The sequence below is a fragment of the Musca autumnalis genome, unplaced genomic scaffold (genome assembly GCF_047663935.1).
Source record: "Musca autumnalis isolate F117 unplaced genomic scaffold, ASM4766393v1 scaffold_4, whole genome shotgun sequence".
NCBI classification, from domain to species: Eukaryota; Metazoa; Arthropoda; class Insecta; order Diptera; family Muscidae; genus Musca; species Musca autumnalis.
In genome coordinates, this window is record NW_027411977.1 from 7,987,486 (window position 1) to 8,004,327 (window position 16,842).

At 34.6% G+C, this 16,842-nt stretch overlaps 1 protein-coding gene across 2 annotated transcripts in view; it reads left to right on the forward strand.

The window, feature by feature from the left end:
• The window catches only part of rgn (regeneration), a 318,060-nt gene that overhangs the window by 142,418 nt on the left and 158,800 nt on the right, over positions 1-16,842 (forward strand). For both annotated transcript variants that reach the window (XM_073982468.1, XM_073982469.1), the window contains exon 2: positions 11,847-12,095. The gene's annotated coding sequence lies outside the window, so the exon portion shown is untranslated. The remainder of the gene's footprint in view (positions 1-11,846; positions 12,096-16,842) is intronic.

The following is a 16,842-nucleotide window of genomic DNA, read 5'->3' on the forward strand; positions in this document are numbered from 1 at the left end:
GAGCTCTATGGGCGCTTTGCGCGTCGACACCATCAATTTGGTCTTTTCGCCGTTTACCGCCAGACCCACTTTCGCAGATTCTGCTTCGACCTTCCTAAAGGTATCAGTTACTTCCTTTACTGATCGTCCTATGATGTCTATGTCATCAGCATAAGCAAGTAACATGTGGATATTGGTGTAAATTGTGCCATTTCTTTTGGCATTTGCATCTCGTATTACCTTTTCCAGCAAAATTTTGAATAGGTCCTTGTCTGAAACCTCTTTTGGTACTGTTCGTTGACCATGGGCTTTTGTCGTTCGCACAATATACCTGACACTATCTTGTAGGCGATAGGGAGAAGACTTATGCTCCTATAGTTCGAGCATACAGTCTTATCTCCTTTCTTGTGGAAGGGACACATGATGCTCAGGTTCCAATCATTGGGTACGCGTTCTTCCTGCCAGATGGTGCTAACTAGCTGATGTATACAACTTATCAGCGCGTCGCCTCCGGTTTTAAACAGCTCGGCTGGTAAGCTATCGACTCCTGCTGCTTTATTATTCTTCAGCCGGTTGATTGCTGTTTTTACCTCATCATGGCCGGGTGGTACACATTCTACACCATCTTCTGGGATTGGATCTGTGGAATCGTCGTTTTCGCTACTATTGGATACCACCAGATTGGAGAAATGTCCCTTCCATATCCTGAGCACGCTATCTGTATCTGTTACCAGATTACCTTGCTGGTGTCTACAGGAGGATGTGCCTGTACCAAAGCCATCTGTTTGATGTTTCACTCTTTGGTAGAATTTTCGGGCTTCATTCTGGCTCCTGTACATCTCGATTTTTTCACACTCCCGCTTTTCCATTTCTCTCTTTTTCTTGCGGAAAATACGTTTTTCTTCTCTCATTTTCTCCTGATATCTCTCTCGTGCACTACGCGTTGCTACTGATTGTAAAGTAGCTTTATATCACAGCCGACCAAGAAGAGGGCACACAAAATTCTCAATATTTGCAACTCTTGACAGTGTGTTAGTAACGTTGTATGCACGCATGCTGCAAAACAAAAACAAATCAAAACATTTGTGTACTCTTTCGTTGCGTTCGGGTCGTGTGTGTATGAATTGCCGAAAAACTTCGTAACTTTAACAATATCAAAGCACGACATTTTTTTGTATGCCGCATTTCTCTCTTCGGTAGCAGCACGACACTCCTGGTCATACCATGAATTCCTTTGTGGAGGTCTCTGGCATCCAAGTATAGATTTTGCGGCTGTTTGCATGGAGTGGGCAGTATTTTGCCATTGTGTTATGTTATCGGGACAAGGAGTGCTCTCCGAATCAATGTTTGCGGCTCGGAACGATAGTACATCCAACAGGCTCGATGGATTTCTTCCATCTATCACAATATGATCAATTTGATTACTTGTTCTTTGATCTGGAGATGGCCAGGTGCCCTTATGAATATCGAGATGATTAAATCTGGTACTGCTAACTACCATGTTTTTTGTAGCTGCAAAGTCTATCAGCCTCATACCATTGTCAGATGTTTCACTGTGGAAACTGAATTTCCCGACTGTTGGCCAAAGGATATTCTCCTTTCCAATTTTGGCATTAAAATCGTCTAGTATAATTTTAATGTCATGGGCAGCGATCGTAAAATATATCTTGGGAGCATGAGCGCTGATGTTGAAGAATTTAGCTTTTATTTGAATTGCAGCAAGTCTTTCATTCACTGGGGTGAAGCTGGATACCAGATGTTTTAGCCTCCGACTAACTACGAATCCGCAACCAAACTCATGCTTTACGTCATGGCAGCTATAATACAGTGCGTCACCTTTATGTGTTGTTGTGACGCCTTTCCCAATCCATCGTATGTCCTGTATGGCAGTAATATCGGCCTTGTACTTTTCAAGTACGTCTGCCAATGCCAAGACTGCACGTTCTCTATAAAGAGTGCGAACATTCCAAGTGCAGATTCGCAAATCATGATCCTTAAAACGTTTGCGGAGTTCATCAACGTTAGAGGGGTTTGTTTTTCTTTTCTTTCTTTTTTTCGTGGTAGGCTGTTTTTTCTAGAGGAGGGTTACTAACCCGACGCCCAAACCCAAGATTTTAACGTTCTTATGGGTGAACGCGCGGCACATGTTAGCTCACTACCTTTAACGGGTGTTAAAGGCAGTTCCCCAGGTGACACCACGGGGAGGTAAGTGCCCACTTGAGATGAAATACGGACCAAGATAAATCCTGTTAAAACCGGTCAGGACCGTTCCTTGGCATCTTCCATCCCCTACGTCATATTTTGGTATATCCCCCGTATAATGGAGATTTTCACTTGTCACAAAGGTTCTCACTAAAAATGTTCAATATAGTTCCAGTTTTTAGAGATGGAGAGCCTTGGCATTCCAGTTCTCTAAACATGGTTTATCCAACGGAAAATAACTAATATTTGTATGTAAAAGACATCAAATGACAGATTTACTTATATAAATATGTGAAATCATGTCGACAAAGTTTTCCGCCTTACTTTTTTATTGCCAGACACCACTGATTTATTACACAGACAACTAAATATATAATTTCCCTCTAACTAACTTCTTAATGAATAATTTTACTTCCTTGCTTAATAAACTACCGTGCATTGCTTTATTGCTACTACTCTATTGTCATCTTCATCATTCAACCAACCAACTAACAACAACATCAACAACATCTGGATGACCTTTAAGCTGTTGTGTTAGATAAACGTTCGTCTTCAACTTCCTCAATGAAATTTGAGTAAACTTTTGATAGCTACAAACATTGTCGACAGAATGGATTATCAGCAGCACTAACAACAACTACAACAACGATTACAATATAGGACCCTGAATAATAAAAACATTTTAGAACTTCCTTCAAATATAAAAATGAAGAAAAAACAATCACAAACAACAAAAATGTCCAATGGAGAAAATAGTTTGATGTTCTTCTGTGTTGTGGCACGACAATAACAAAGTTCCGTTTTTTATGCACAACGTTTTTGTTTGTTGAGAAAAAAAATCATCTAAAGACTGACAACCAAGGAGGATGCTGGAGGCAAAACATAACTGCGGAACTAACAGATCTACCAGTCTGATAAGTTTCTATCAGATTGTATTACAAACAATGATGTTGTGGCTGGTGCTGTCTCGGACGTCGACAACTGATATAACCCACACTGTTGCTACTGGACCACTATCTATTGTCTTGATATCTTTTGCCAAGAATTGGCAACAAAATGTAGCAGCAGACATTCAAGTGATTTAATACGGTACTTAGTAAACTGCATCAAAACGACCATGACGTACTAGTCTCGGTATCTCCTCTGGTATTGTTGTGGCATCTTTTTTTACACCTCGAAATGGTTCCATATGGCGGTGGTGGTGGTCGGTCGGTCGTTGTTACATTTGTAGATTTCATTTTTGTTAGCTTAATGTGAGTGTCTGTGTGTGTGTGTTTGTTTGCACTTATTGTCATGTAAACCATATGTATTATCCATAAGTCAGTTTATGTACGTAAACAATACGTGCTATTTTTGACTAATGTTTTTCTAAGTATTCAAATGCTTTAGAAAATCTCAAGTGGCACAGTGTGGAATAAAGGCAAATGTTTAGGTTGCAATAATTTGGCGAAAAAAGATTACATTTTGGATTAGAAAAATAGACATGGTTTTTGTGATTTTGCTACAAAACAGGGCCTCGGTTCTTACAGGACTGATGTGATACTCAAATATTTTAATTCTAACTATTTCAAAAAATTGTATTTGTTTTCTTTATGGCGGTACCGGGAAAGATAAATTTATTGACGACTTTCAAATTTCAGTTTTTTACTTCCACAGTTGTTCCGCTCTGTGCGTTAATACTCCTAACCTGGTCTTATAACTGGCTTCTGCTGGATTTCACTTAGGACCAGGTCGATAATGGTCTTATAACTGTCTTCTACTGGATTTCACTTAGGTCTTAGCAGGTCTAAAGTTGGATTGACATGACCAAATCATTTAGACTTTAACTCCTTCTAATTTCTTTTTATGAACGAATTATAGTATACTTAAGCTACAATCATCGGGAATTCGAACTTCTTCTCAGATGGTCGAACAGGCTTTTGTATTCATCTGATATGTAAGCGTGTCGTCTATGGTCTTAAACAACTCGCCAGCTACTTATTTCTATAGGCTGCTTTATAATTCTCCAACCGGTACGGTGTTGTCTTAACCTCAATCTGGATAGGTCTGGTCTTTACATGATGCGCCTGCTCTAAATCCGATTTTTTGGACGTAATTCTGACTTCATTAGACATAGATTCCGTTTCATTCTTTTCCATTTTTCTCCTGCAGAAACTAAGATTTTTTTCTCTCGGTTCTTTGGTGGGGTCCTCTGGTACACAAGATCATCATTGCGCTAATATATTATGGGGACAAGAAGTGCTTTCATCAAACAATTGGTTAAGTTGAGTGAACTAGGCTTCAGTCGTCTCTTGTGATTGCAACTCTCCGCCGTCTAGATTTCGTGTACTTTATGCGGTACATTCAATCCGGTACCAATCATTGCTGCAACAAGGCAGTGATCAAAGTCGATGTTTACTCCTCGAATCGATCGTACTTTCAGCAGACATGATTAGGACATTTCATTCTGCATCCTAATCTGGCGATCAGGCATTGGGTATATCATAGCCGTTGTTGTTGTTGTACTTCCTGCAGTCAGTGTTTGTATCGGCCATGTTTATGTAAGGAAAAAAGTGCATCCGAAAAGGTGATGTACCCTCGTACACCACATTTAGGACATGTGTCAGAGTATTAGGGATTCAGAAGGGAATAGTATTGGTGGTCACCTGGTCTCCTGAGATAAGACCTTCTTGTCGTCGATTATGGGAGGAGGTTACCCTCCGATCACAATACTGCTCGAGTGCCATTTGCCTCAATGTGCTTCACATCTTCGTAACCAAACCATTCACACCAATCGCTGTGGAACTATTGCGGGTATGTTCTGGGCGTAATCTTCTTCTATCAAGGTCTGCTGCAGTAGTTTGTTCTATAAACTGTCTGCAGAAGGTTGCTGCTTTTCGGAATGGTTTCTTAGATGTTGTGCTCCTAAGGTTATAGTTATATTATCCGTTCTTTTCATAGATAACAAACTTATTCATAGATAAACATGGCATTAGGCGTTCAAGCACGGCCAAAGACATGCAACGTCAACCCGGATATTAAATGAAGTCGGATATTTACTTCGATAATCACCTTGCTGATCCAATGAAGCGTGGATGAACGAAAACCAGATATTTTAGATTCAAAGATCATCGGCACTTGAGACTCTCCCTCAAGTAAAATATCTACTGGGGATGCCACAATTTGCAGATAGTATACGAATGCGGTAGTTGTTGTTGTTGTAACAGTGTTTAGTATTATGTTTGTATGTTCGTTCCTCTGTTCAATCTGGCTCTTTGTCTACTATCTCCAGTTCCAGGAACGTGGCTGCTTCGATGGGATGTAACCACAGATCCATTGGAGCAAGATGAGAAGGTTTGGCTGGGTAGTTGAAATGGTGATTGGGATGACTCTCACGGTAACACCCAAGCAAGTACTGCAACGAAAGCATCTAATTGTATTGCTTCACTGGAAGAATTTTTACCTCCTCATGTAGATGGTCCACTGAAGGAGGCACCCTGTTGCTGTTCTCAGGGCGGCATCCTGGCAGGTTTGAATCTTTTTCCAATTCGTATCATATAATCCCGGGGACCAAACTGGCGCCGCATAGCTTACCACTGCACCCCAAGTGCTGCCAGCTAGGGACTTGAGGACCTTGTTTCTACTTTTCAGTTTGCCCTAGATAGCTGTGTCGTGCGCGCACATCTTGAAAGTAGTGTCGAATGCGACCCCTAAAACTTTGGGGCAGTTTGTGGTCGGAATTCTGCTACCTTCTGCATATTCCTCGAATGGAAAAAGGTGGTAAGATCGGTTAAATAGTTGTTCAGTCTCTCACAGATGTCATCAGGATAGGTACCCGACGCCAGGATTGTGCAATCATCCGCATACGTTACGATCTCGATGCCGTCTGGAGAGGGCGGAATACAGGAGAGGTCGAAGTTAAACAGTTCCGGAAATATAATTGCACCTTGGGGAACTCCCTGTTTCACTCTACGGCGTTTGGACTTTCTTGTTCCTGAATTCCACGTACGACTGGATTGCACACATATAATTGACTATCCAACGTCTCAAGCTTGGCCGGAGGGTTGTCTGCTCGATGTCCCCAAACAGCGTGGAGTGCCTGACTGTATCAAAGGCTTTTGATAAGTCAAACGCCATCATCACTGTTCTGTCGCACGGCCGTCTCTGGTTGAGTCCTTGACAAATATATGTGATAATGGCGTGCAGCGCAGTTGTCGTGCTGTGCTGCTTACGGAATCCATGCTGATGATCGGCAACTTGATAGCTATTTCTTATACTGGGGAGGACTAAGGCCTCAAGGGTTGTCAGGTATGCCTTCCAAAGATGCTTTAGGTGAAATAGAATTGCAATGTTTCACTCATTGACTTTTGGTTTTTATATAAAAAGGAGAAGTTTTATGTTTTTCATACCATAATAAGCTGAGGTCACAGCGTTAGATCTGAGTTTTTTTTTAAGAAAATCAGCTAGTAGATTATTTTGTTCTTGATATTTCATTATTTTTCAATATGTTTGCAAACTCAAAATTTGGAAATTTAAATAAACTGGTTCTTGTCAATTTAAGAATTTTATTCTGACTCCGTAAAATCCCGATATGTTCACGCCCATATTTTTCATATTTTATTCCCAACATCTATTTCAGCCCTCGCACTTAATTTTGCTTCTAACTAAATACAATAGTAATACTAACAATTCTCTATTGTTATTCCATACACGCTTGGCCACACTTCCTAAGATCATTTTGCCAAGATCTCAACATTAATTTATAGCACAAATCGTTTACACAAATATTTTCTGCTCTTACTGTCTTATTTTGTAAATTTAATCTAACGTTGGCTCACTCCATCAAACCACATTAAATATGTATGCAGGGCTGAAACTTTATCACCAACGACCGTCCGACAGACCCTATTCTGTTTGGTGTGTGGTGGTGGTTGGCAAACAACAATCAAACAAACAAATTCAAATTCCAAGCGGTTGAACACAAGAATAAATGACAAGTTTTAACCGCAAGTTAGATTTACACCATCGCATCAAATTAAGATAAAAAAGGCAACAAATGTTGTGGCAAACAAAATGAAATGAAATGATTAATGATTTGTGTAATAACCATAATGCTGGGTTAGTTCGGTGGTCGGGTAGATGGCTGATTGGCTGGATGACTGGGGCAACTTGATATAATCATTGTAAAGTGTCGCTGTAGTTTTTTTTTTGTGTGCATGATAACTTGCCTGTGCACGGTGAGAAACATGGCAGACGATGCCAAATGGACCTCGGTGTAAGACACGGAATGGTTGTGGGAATTTTGCACATGTGACGGGCAGTTATGTAAAACGCTGCCAGAATATTCTCACCTTTCCCTTTTATCTGTTGAAATCTTTGACAACCATCCCTTGCAAAAATGATACACATACAAACATACGAATATCGCTGTAGTTCAAAATTACCACACTCACACATGCCCACCTGAATTCATTTCTTTCAGTGTAACCGCAGTTGGTTAATCAAGTTTCTTTGTTCAACCACATTAAAAGGTTAAGTGTTAGAGGCTGTTGTTAACTAGTTAACCTAAGACACCTCCAAACGCCAGTTAGTAATACTACCTAGCTGTTTGTTACTTAGTCAAATAATTCACTGAAAACTTGTGGTGATTGATCTCCATCACCCTACTGCACCTCCTTGCTTTTCGTTTGTAAGTCTATCAACGAAATGAAATGATGAGAAATTACTTTGGTCTATTGTCTTCTGCGTTGCAAATGAATTATCCACTACCCTCATTATCAAGTAGGGGGATATTTGAGATAATTTACTGCCATTGTACGAAAGATAAAGGTGCGTAACCTTATTTACTTAAGAAATTGCTATGTATTCATTTCAATTAAAACTTTGCAATGACAGCCCCCATTAAGTACATATGTGAAATGAATCATTAAAAGACCTCTTCAAATGGAGATAAATGTGTATTTACATACATACTCGTACATGTGTAATGATGTAATTTCTGACAGTCGTTGCAAAATATTTAGTGGAGACTAGGAGTTTGTATGACATAAGAAATTTAAATGTAATAATATAATCTGATCCTCTTTTGTGGTTCCAAAAAATGATTTGCTTTTATTGCTGCTCCAAAAAGTCCTTTTTGGTTGTTCCATTTTTTAATCCACCATAAGTGTCTCCTTTAGTTGCAACATTTTTTTAAATCCACGTTTATTGTCTAGGAACTATATGGAACTATCTCGTTCACTTTGCAGTTCCAATGGACCACATTTTTTCTTTGAACAAACTGCGTATACTTACTATCAAACGTTATATTTCATGATGTTACTCAAACGTTTTGGAACTAGTACAAGGAACTAGGAACTAGATTACCCAACTCTATTATTGTCCTCTTAGGTTGCAGAAAAAATTCTTTAAAAATCCACGTTTATTGTCCTCTTAGGTTGCAGCAAAAATTCTTTGAAAGATCCACGATTTTTGTCTTCTTAGGTTACATTAAAAATTCTTTAAAAATCCACGTTTATTGTCCTCTTTGGTTGCAGCAAAAATTCTTTAAAAGATCCACGATTTTTGTCTTCTTAGGTTACATTAAAAATTCTTTAAAAATCCACGTTTATTGTCCTCTTAGGTTGCAGCAAAAATTCTTTAAAAGATCCACGATTTTTGTCTTCTTTAGTCCTCCTTCCTGGCCTCTTTGGTTGCACCAAAAACTCTTTAAAAAATCCACGTTTCTTGGCCTCTTTGGTTGCACCAAAAACTCTTTAAAAAATCCACGTTTCTTGGCCTCTTTGGTTGCACCAAAAACTCTTTAAAAAATCCACGTTTCTTGGCCTCTTTGGTTGCACCAAAAACTCTTTAAAAAATCCACGTTTCTTGGCCTCTTTGGTTGCACCAAAAACTCTTTAAAAAATCCACGTTTCTTGGCCTCTTTGGTTGCACCAAAAACTCTTTAAAAAATCCACGTTTCTTGGCATCTTTGGTTGCACCAAAAACTCTTTAAAAAATCCACGTTTCTTGGCCTCTTTGGTTGCACCAAAAACTCTTTAAAAAATCCACGTTTCTTGGCCTCTTTGGTTGCACCAAAAACTCTTTAAAAAATCCACGTTTCTTGGCCTCTTTGGTTGCACCAAAAACTCTTTAAAAAATCCACGTTTCTTGGCCTCTTTGGTTGCACCAAAAACTCTTTAAAAAATCCACGTTTCTTGGCCTCTTTGGTTGCACCAAAAACTCTTTAAAAAGTCCACGTTTCTTGGCCTCTTTGGTTGCACCAAAAACTCTTTAAAAAATCCACGTTTCTTGGCCTCTTTGGTTGCACCAAAAACTCTTTAAAAATCCACGTTTCTTGGCCTCTTTGGTTGCACCAAAAACTCTTTAAAAAATCCACGTTTCTTGGCCTCTTTGGTTGCACCAAAAACTCTTTAAAAAATCCACGTTTCTTGGCCTCTTTGGTTGCACCAAAAACTCTTTAAAAAATCCACGTTTCTTGGCCTCTTTGGTTGCACCAAAAACTCTTTAAAAAATCCACGTTTCTTGGCCTCTTTGGTTGCACCAAAAACTCTTTAAAAAATTCACGTTTCTTGGCCTCTTTGGTTGCACCACAAACTCTTTAAAAAATCCACGTTTCTTGGCCTCTTTGGTTTCACCAAAAACTCTTTAAAAAATCCACGTTTCTTGGCCTCTTTGGTTGCACCAAAAAGTCTTTAAAAAATCCACGTTTCTTGGCCTTTTTGGTTGCACTAAATAGTCTTTAAAAAATCCACGTTTCTTGGCCTTTTTGGTTACAACAAAAAGTCTTTAAAAAATCCGCGTTTCTTGGCCTTTTTGGTTGCACCAAAAATTCTTTAAAAAATCCACGTTTCTTGGCCTTTTTGGTTGCACCAAAAAGTCTTTAAAAAATCCACGTTTCTTGGCCTTTTTGGTTGCACCAAAAAGTCTTTAAAAAATCCACGTTTCTTGGCCTTTTTGGTTGCACCAAAAAGTCTTTAAAAAATCCACGTTTCTTAGCATTTTTGGTTGCACCAAAAAGTCTTTAAAAAATCCACGTTTCTTGGCCTTTTTGCTTGCACCAAAAAGTCTTTAAAAATCCACGTTTCTTGGCCTATTTTGGTTACACCAAAAAGTCTTTAAAAAATCCACGTTTCTTGGCCTTTTTGGTTGCACCAAAAAGTCTTTAAAAAATCCACGTTTCTTGGCCTTTTTGGTTGCACCAAAAAGTCTTTAAAAAATCCACGTTTCTTGGCCTTTTTGCTTGCACCAAAAAGTCTTTAAAAATCCACGTTTCTTGGCCTATTTTGGTTACACCAAAAAGTCTTTAAAAAATCCACGTTTCTTGGCCTTTTTGGTTGCACCAAAAAGTCTTTAAAAAATCCACGTTTCTTGGCCTTTTTGATTGCACCAAAAAGTCTTTAAAAAATCCACGTTTCTTGGCCTTTTTGCTTGCACCAAAAAGTCTTTAAAAAATCCACGTTTCTTGGCATTTTTGTTTGCACCAAAAAGTCTTTAAAAAATCCACGTTTCTTGGCCTTTTTGTTTGCACCAAAAAGTCTTTAAAAAATCCACGTTTCTTGGCCTTTTTGGTTACACCAAAAAGTCTTTAAAAATCCACGTTTCTTGGCATTTTTGGTTGCACCAAAAACTCTTTAAAAAATTCACGTTTCTTGGCCTTTTTGGTTGCACCAAAAAGTCTTTAAAAACCCACGTTTCTTGGCCTTTTTGCTTGCTCCAAAAAGTCTTTAAAAAATCCACGTTTCTTGGTTGCACCAAAAAGTCTTTAAAAAATCCACGTTTCTTGGTTGCACCAAAAAGTCTTTAAAAAATCCACGTTTCTTGGTTGCACCAAAAAGTCTTTAAAAAATCCACGTTTCTTGGTTGCACCAAAAAGTCTTTAAAAAATCCACGTTTCTTGGTTGCACCAAAAAGTCTTTAAAAAATCCACGTTTCTTGGCCTTTTTGGTTGCACCAAAAACTCTTTAAAAAATCCACGTTTCTTGGCCTTTTTGGTTGCACCAAAAAGTCTTTAAAAAATCCACGTTTCTTGGCCTTTTTGGTTGCACCAAAAAGTCTTTAAAAAATCCACGTTTCTTGGCCTTTTTGGTTGCACCAAAAAATCTTGAAAAAATCCACGTTTCTTGGCCCCTTTGGTTGCAACGAAAATTCTGTTAAAAATCCACGTGTTGTTTTCTCTGTGGCTGCACCCACACTTCTTTAAAATTCCTCTTTTAGCGCTCCTAAATTTTCTTTAAAAATTCATTCCAGAAAATGCTTAAAAATCCATGGTCTCAGGAAATATTTTCAAAACAATGTTCGGATAGACAAAAAATTAATAAGAAATTCAAATACAAAGATTCCCATATCCCATTGGAAAATAGTCTCTATGCGTACCATTATGACCACGATTATGGCTCAGTAGGTCCTTCATAATGTTTTTTTTTTAACATTGATTAATTCTAAAATATTAAAAAAAGTTGAACTTATCCTTAAAGGTAAATTAAAGAATTCTACGAAGCAATTGGGTTTTTATATCATTACTTTACAAACCTTTTTTACACTTTTTTCCCTTCCTCTACAAACTAAAAAAAAAAGAAATTGGAAGAATAAGTTACAAATTGCAAATAATATATCTCATGAAAATGAAATGAAATGAAGAAAACTAATTTCTTATTCTCTTTTTTTCACTTTTTTATATCTTTCAGAACACATAGAAATAAATCCATTCACAAATATATATGAACTGCTCAGTATTGCTACATTCACAGCACAGAGAAGCTAAAATTGGTAAAAACCCCTTTATGGTCGTAGTTGAAAAGTTAAAAAAAAAACAAACCAACGGCGTCCCTCCTAAACCACGACCACTGATTAACGTTTTGTGGAACCACCAACGACGCATTTATAATTAGAATTTAACAAGCCGAACAAAGTGTGGAAATATATACGCTCTTCAGGTACGCATAGAAAACTTTTTCTTTCTTCTTTTTTCTTGCTCCCCTTCAATAGCAAAAGTAAAATAAAAAAATAACAAAAGTTACAACAACACCAATGTCTATGGAGAATAAACGTAAGTCGCAAAAAATATTTATGTTACAAATTTGCATAATTGAAGATATCTTCGCTGTCAGCAGGTTGTAGAAAACTCCATGATTGTACCATTAATTCTCCAGGTTACTAGCACGTGAGCGAGAAAGCGAAAACGAAAAAGGACGTTGGCTGTAGTCAGTCCATGTTGCTATATAAAATAATAATAATAATTTATATTTAATTACATTACTTTCTCTTTTACTTCTCTGCCTTTCCCCTCCAAGCATGAACACACGCTCACATTGTTTGTAGTGGTTTATGTCTTAATATGTATGAGTGTGTGTGCAGAATTTCGATATTATATTCTCAAATTGCGTAATCAGAAATTCCAGTCTTGTACAAAGTTTTCTTCTCATGCCAAAGTTGTTCTTGATATCGTCCATTGATTGTCGGCCATAAGAAGTGAAACGACAACGCATATAAGTACCAGTAGTTATAATAGGCTTCCTTCTTAACATGCTGGAAGTAATTTGACGTAATTTAAATCAGCTTGAAATGAGGTGACCAGTGGGTGTTTTTGTATAGTTTTAATAAAGTGAAGTAGAAATAGGGAAATTTATAGAGGTAGCAGAAGAAAAACTTGATCTTCTGAAGTACTTCAAAAATAATTTTTAAAAATGTACGCTCCAGGAAGTCTTTCAAAAATAATGTTCAATAAAATCCACCATGCAGGAAGTCCTTTAAATAATTTTAACAAATTTGCGAACCCCAGAAATCCTCCAAAAATAATTTTAACAAATTTACGATAACATAACATAATTTAAAAAAATTACGGTCCAGGAAGTCCTTCAAAAATAGTTTAAAAAAGTTACGATCTAGAAAGTCCGTCAAAAATCTACGATATAGAAAGTCTTTTAAAAATAATTTGTAAAAGATCCACGAGTTAGGAAGTCCTTTAAAAATAATTTTTAAAAGATCCACGAGTTAGGAAGTCCTTTAAAAAAAAATTTGAAAAAATCCACGATTTAGGATGTCCTTCAAAAACAATTTGAAAAAATCCAGGACTAATTTTTAAAAAATGCACGTTTTTGGAAGTGCTTCAAAAATAATTTCCCAAAAAAATCCACAATTTAGGATGTCCTTAAAAAAATATTTTTTAAAAAATCCACAAGTTAGGAAGTCCTTTAAACATATTTTTTAAAAAATCCATGATTTAGGAAGTCCTTCAAAAATAATTTTTAGAAGATCCACGATTTAGGAAGTCCGTCAAAAACGTCACGATGTAGGAAGTCCTTCAAAAACAATTTGAAAAAATCCACGATTTAGGATGTCCTTCAAAAACAATTTGAAAAAATCCACGATTTAGGATGTCCTTCAAAAACAATTTGAAAAAATCCACGATGTAGGAAGTCCTTCAAAAAAAATTTGAAAAAATCCACGATTTAGGATGTCCTTCAAAAACAATTTGAAAAAATCCACGATGTAGGAAGTCCTTCAAAAAAAATTTGAAAAAATCCACGATTTAGGATGTCCTTCAAAAACAATTTGAAAAAATCCACGATTTAGGATGTCATTCAAAAACAATTTGAAAAAATCCACGATTTAGGATGTCCTTCAAAAACAATTTGAAAAAATCCACGATTTAGGATGTCCTTCAAAAACAATTTGAAAAATCCACGATTTAGGATGTCCTTCAAAAATAATTTGAAAAAATCCACGATTTAGGATGCCCTTCAAAAACAATTTGAAAAAATCCACGATTTAGAATGTCCTTTAAAAACATTTTTAAAAAATCCACGATTTAGGAAATCAATCAAAAATAATTTTTAAAAAATCCACGATTTAGGAAATCAATCAAAAATAATTTTTAAAAAATCCACGATTTAGGAAATCAATCAAAAATAATTTTTAAAAAATCCACGATTTAGGAAATCAATCAAAAATAATTTTTAAAAAATCCACGATTTAGGAAATCAATCAAAAATAATTTTTAAAAAATCCACGATTTAGGAAATCAATCAAAAATAGTTTTTAAAAAATCCACGATTTAGGAAATCAATCAAAAATAATTTTTAAAAAATCCAAGATTTAGGAAATCAATCAAAAATAATTTTTAAAAAATACACGATTTAGGAAATCAATCAAAAATAATTTTTAAAAAATCCACGATTTAGGAAATCAATCAAAAATAATTTTTAAAAAATCCACGATTTAGGAAATCAATCAAAAATAATTTTTAAAAAATCCACGATTTAGGAAATCAATCAAAAATAATTTTTAAAAAATCCACGATTTAGGAAATCAATCAAAAATAATTTTCAAAAAATCCACGATTTAGGAAATCAATCAAAAATAATTTTTAAAAAATCCACGATTTAGGAAATCAATCAAAAAAAATTTTTAAAAAATCCACGATTTAGGAAATCAATCAAAAATAATTTTTAAAAAATCCACGATTTAGGAAATCAATCAAAAATAATTTTTAAAAAATCCACGATTTAGGAAATCAATCAAAAATAGTTTTTAAAAAATCCACGATTTAGGAAATCAATCAAAAATAATTTTTAAAAAATCCAAGATTTAGGAAATCAATCAAAAATAATTTTTAAAAAATACACGATTTAGGAAATCAATCAAAAATAATTTTTAAAAAATCCACGATTTAGGAAATCAATCAAAAATAATTTTTAAAAAATCCACGATTTAGGAAATCAATCAAAAATAATTTTTAAAAAATCCACGATTTAGGAAATCAATCAAAAATAATTTTTAAAAAATCCACGATTTAGGAAATCAATCAAAAATAATTTTTAAAAAATCCACGATTTAGGAAATCAATCAAAAATAATTTTTAAAAAATCCACGATTTAGGAAATCAATCAAAAATAATTTTCAAAAAATCCACGATTTAGGAAATCAATCAAAAATAATTTTTAAAAAATCCACGATTTAGGAAATCAATCAAAAAAAATTTTTAAAAAATCCACGATTTAGGAAATCAATCAAAAATAATTTTTAAAAAATCCACGATTTAGGAAATCAATCAAAAATAATTTTTAAAAAATCCACGATTTAGGAAATCAATCAAAAATAATTTTTAAAAAATCCACGATTTAGGAAATCAATCAAAAATAATTTTTAAAAAATCCACGATTTAGGAAATCAATCAAAAATAATTTTTAAAAAATCCACGATTTAGGAAATCAATCAAAAATAATTTTTAAAAAATCCACGATTTAGGAAATCAATCAAAAATAATTTTTAAAAAATCCACGATTTAGGAAATCAATCAAAAATAATTTTTAAAAAATCCACGATTTAGGAAATCAATCAAAAATAATTTTTAAAAAATCCACGATTTAGGAAATCAATCAAAAATAATTTTTAAAAAATCCAAGATTTAGGAAATCAATCAAAAATAATTTTTAAAAAATCCACGATTTAGGAAATCAATCAAAAATAATTTTTAAAAAATCCACGATTTAGGAAATCAATCAAAAATAATTTTTAAAAAATCCAAGATTTAGGAAATCAATCAAAAATAATTTTTAAAAAATCCGCGATTTATAGGAAATCAATCAAAAATAATTTTTAAAAAATCCACGATTTAGGAAATCAATCAAAAATAATTTTTAAAAAATCCACGATTTAGGAAATCAATCAAAAATAATTTTTAAAAAATCCACAATTTAGGAAATCAATCAAAAATAATTTTTAAAAAATCCACGATTTAGGAAATCAATCAAAAATAATTTTTAAAAAATCCACGATTTAGGAAATCAATCAAAAATAATTTTTAAAAAAACCACGATTTAGGAAATCAATCAAAAATAATTTTTAAAAAATCCACGATTTAGGAAGTCCACCAAAAATAATTTTTAAAAAATTCAAAATATAGGAAATCAATCAAAAATAATTTTTAAAAAAATCCACGAGCTAGGAAGTCCTCCAAAAATAATTTTTAAAAAATTCAAAATATAGGAAGTCCTTCAAAAATAATTTAAAAAAAAAATCAAAATATAGGAAGTCCTTCAAAAATAATTTTTAAAAAATTCAAAATAAAGGAAGTCCTTCAAAAATAATTTTTAAAAAATTCAAAGTATAGGAAGTCCTTCAAAATTAATTTTTAAAAAATTCAAAATATAGGAAGTCCTTCAAAAATAATTTTTAAAAACTCCACGATTTAGGATGTCCTTCAAAAAAATGTTTAAAAACTCCACGATTTAGGATGTCCTTCAAAAAAATTTTTAAAAACTCCACGATTTAGGATGTCCTTCAAAAATATTTTTTAAAAAATCCACGATTTAGGAAATCAATCAAAAATAATTTTTAAAAAACAACGATTTAGGAAGTCCTTCAAACACAATTTTTAAAAAAGTTTTCGTCCTTCAAATGTGTTTTTTTATTCCACTATTAGGTCCCGGGAAGTTCCCAAAAAGTCCTCGACTATAACCCTTCCAACACTTATAATTTTTTGAAACATTCGGTCACCCATTTGCGATTGACGTTCTTTAAGGTAGGTCACGGAGTAAAAGGTTCAAATCAATTTGGAGGCTTCATTCATATTGAATGAGACGTACACGTACTCAAATATAAAAGCAGTAAAACGGTAAGGGTAATAAGCACTCACATAAAGCAATTCAATGTGCGAACGACGAGCACTTCAACTCTTAA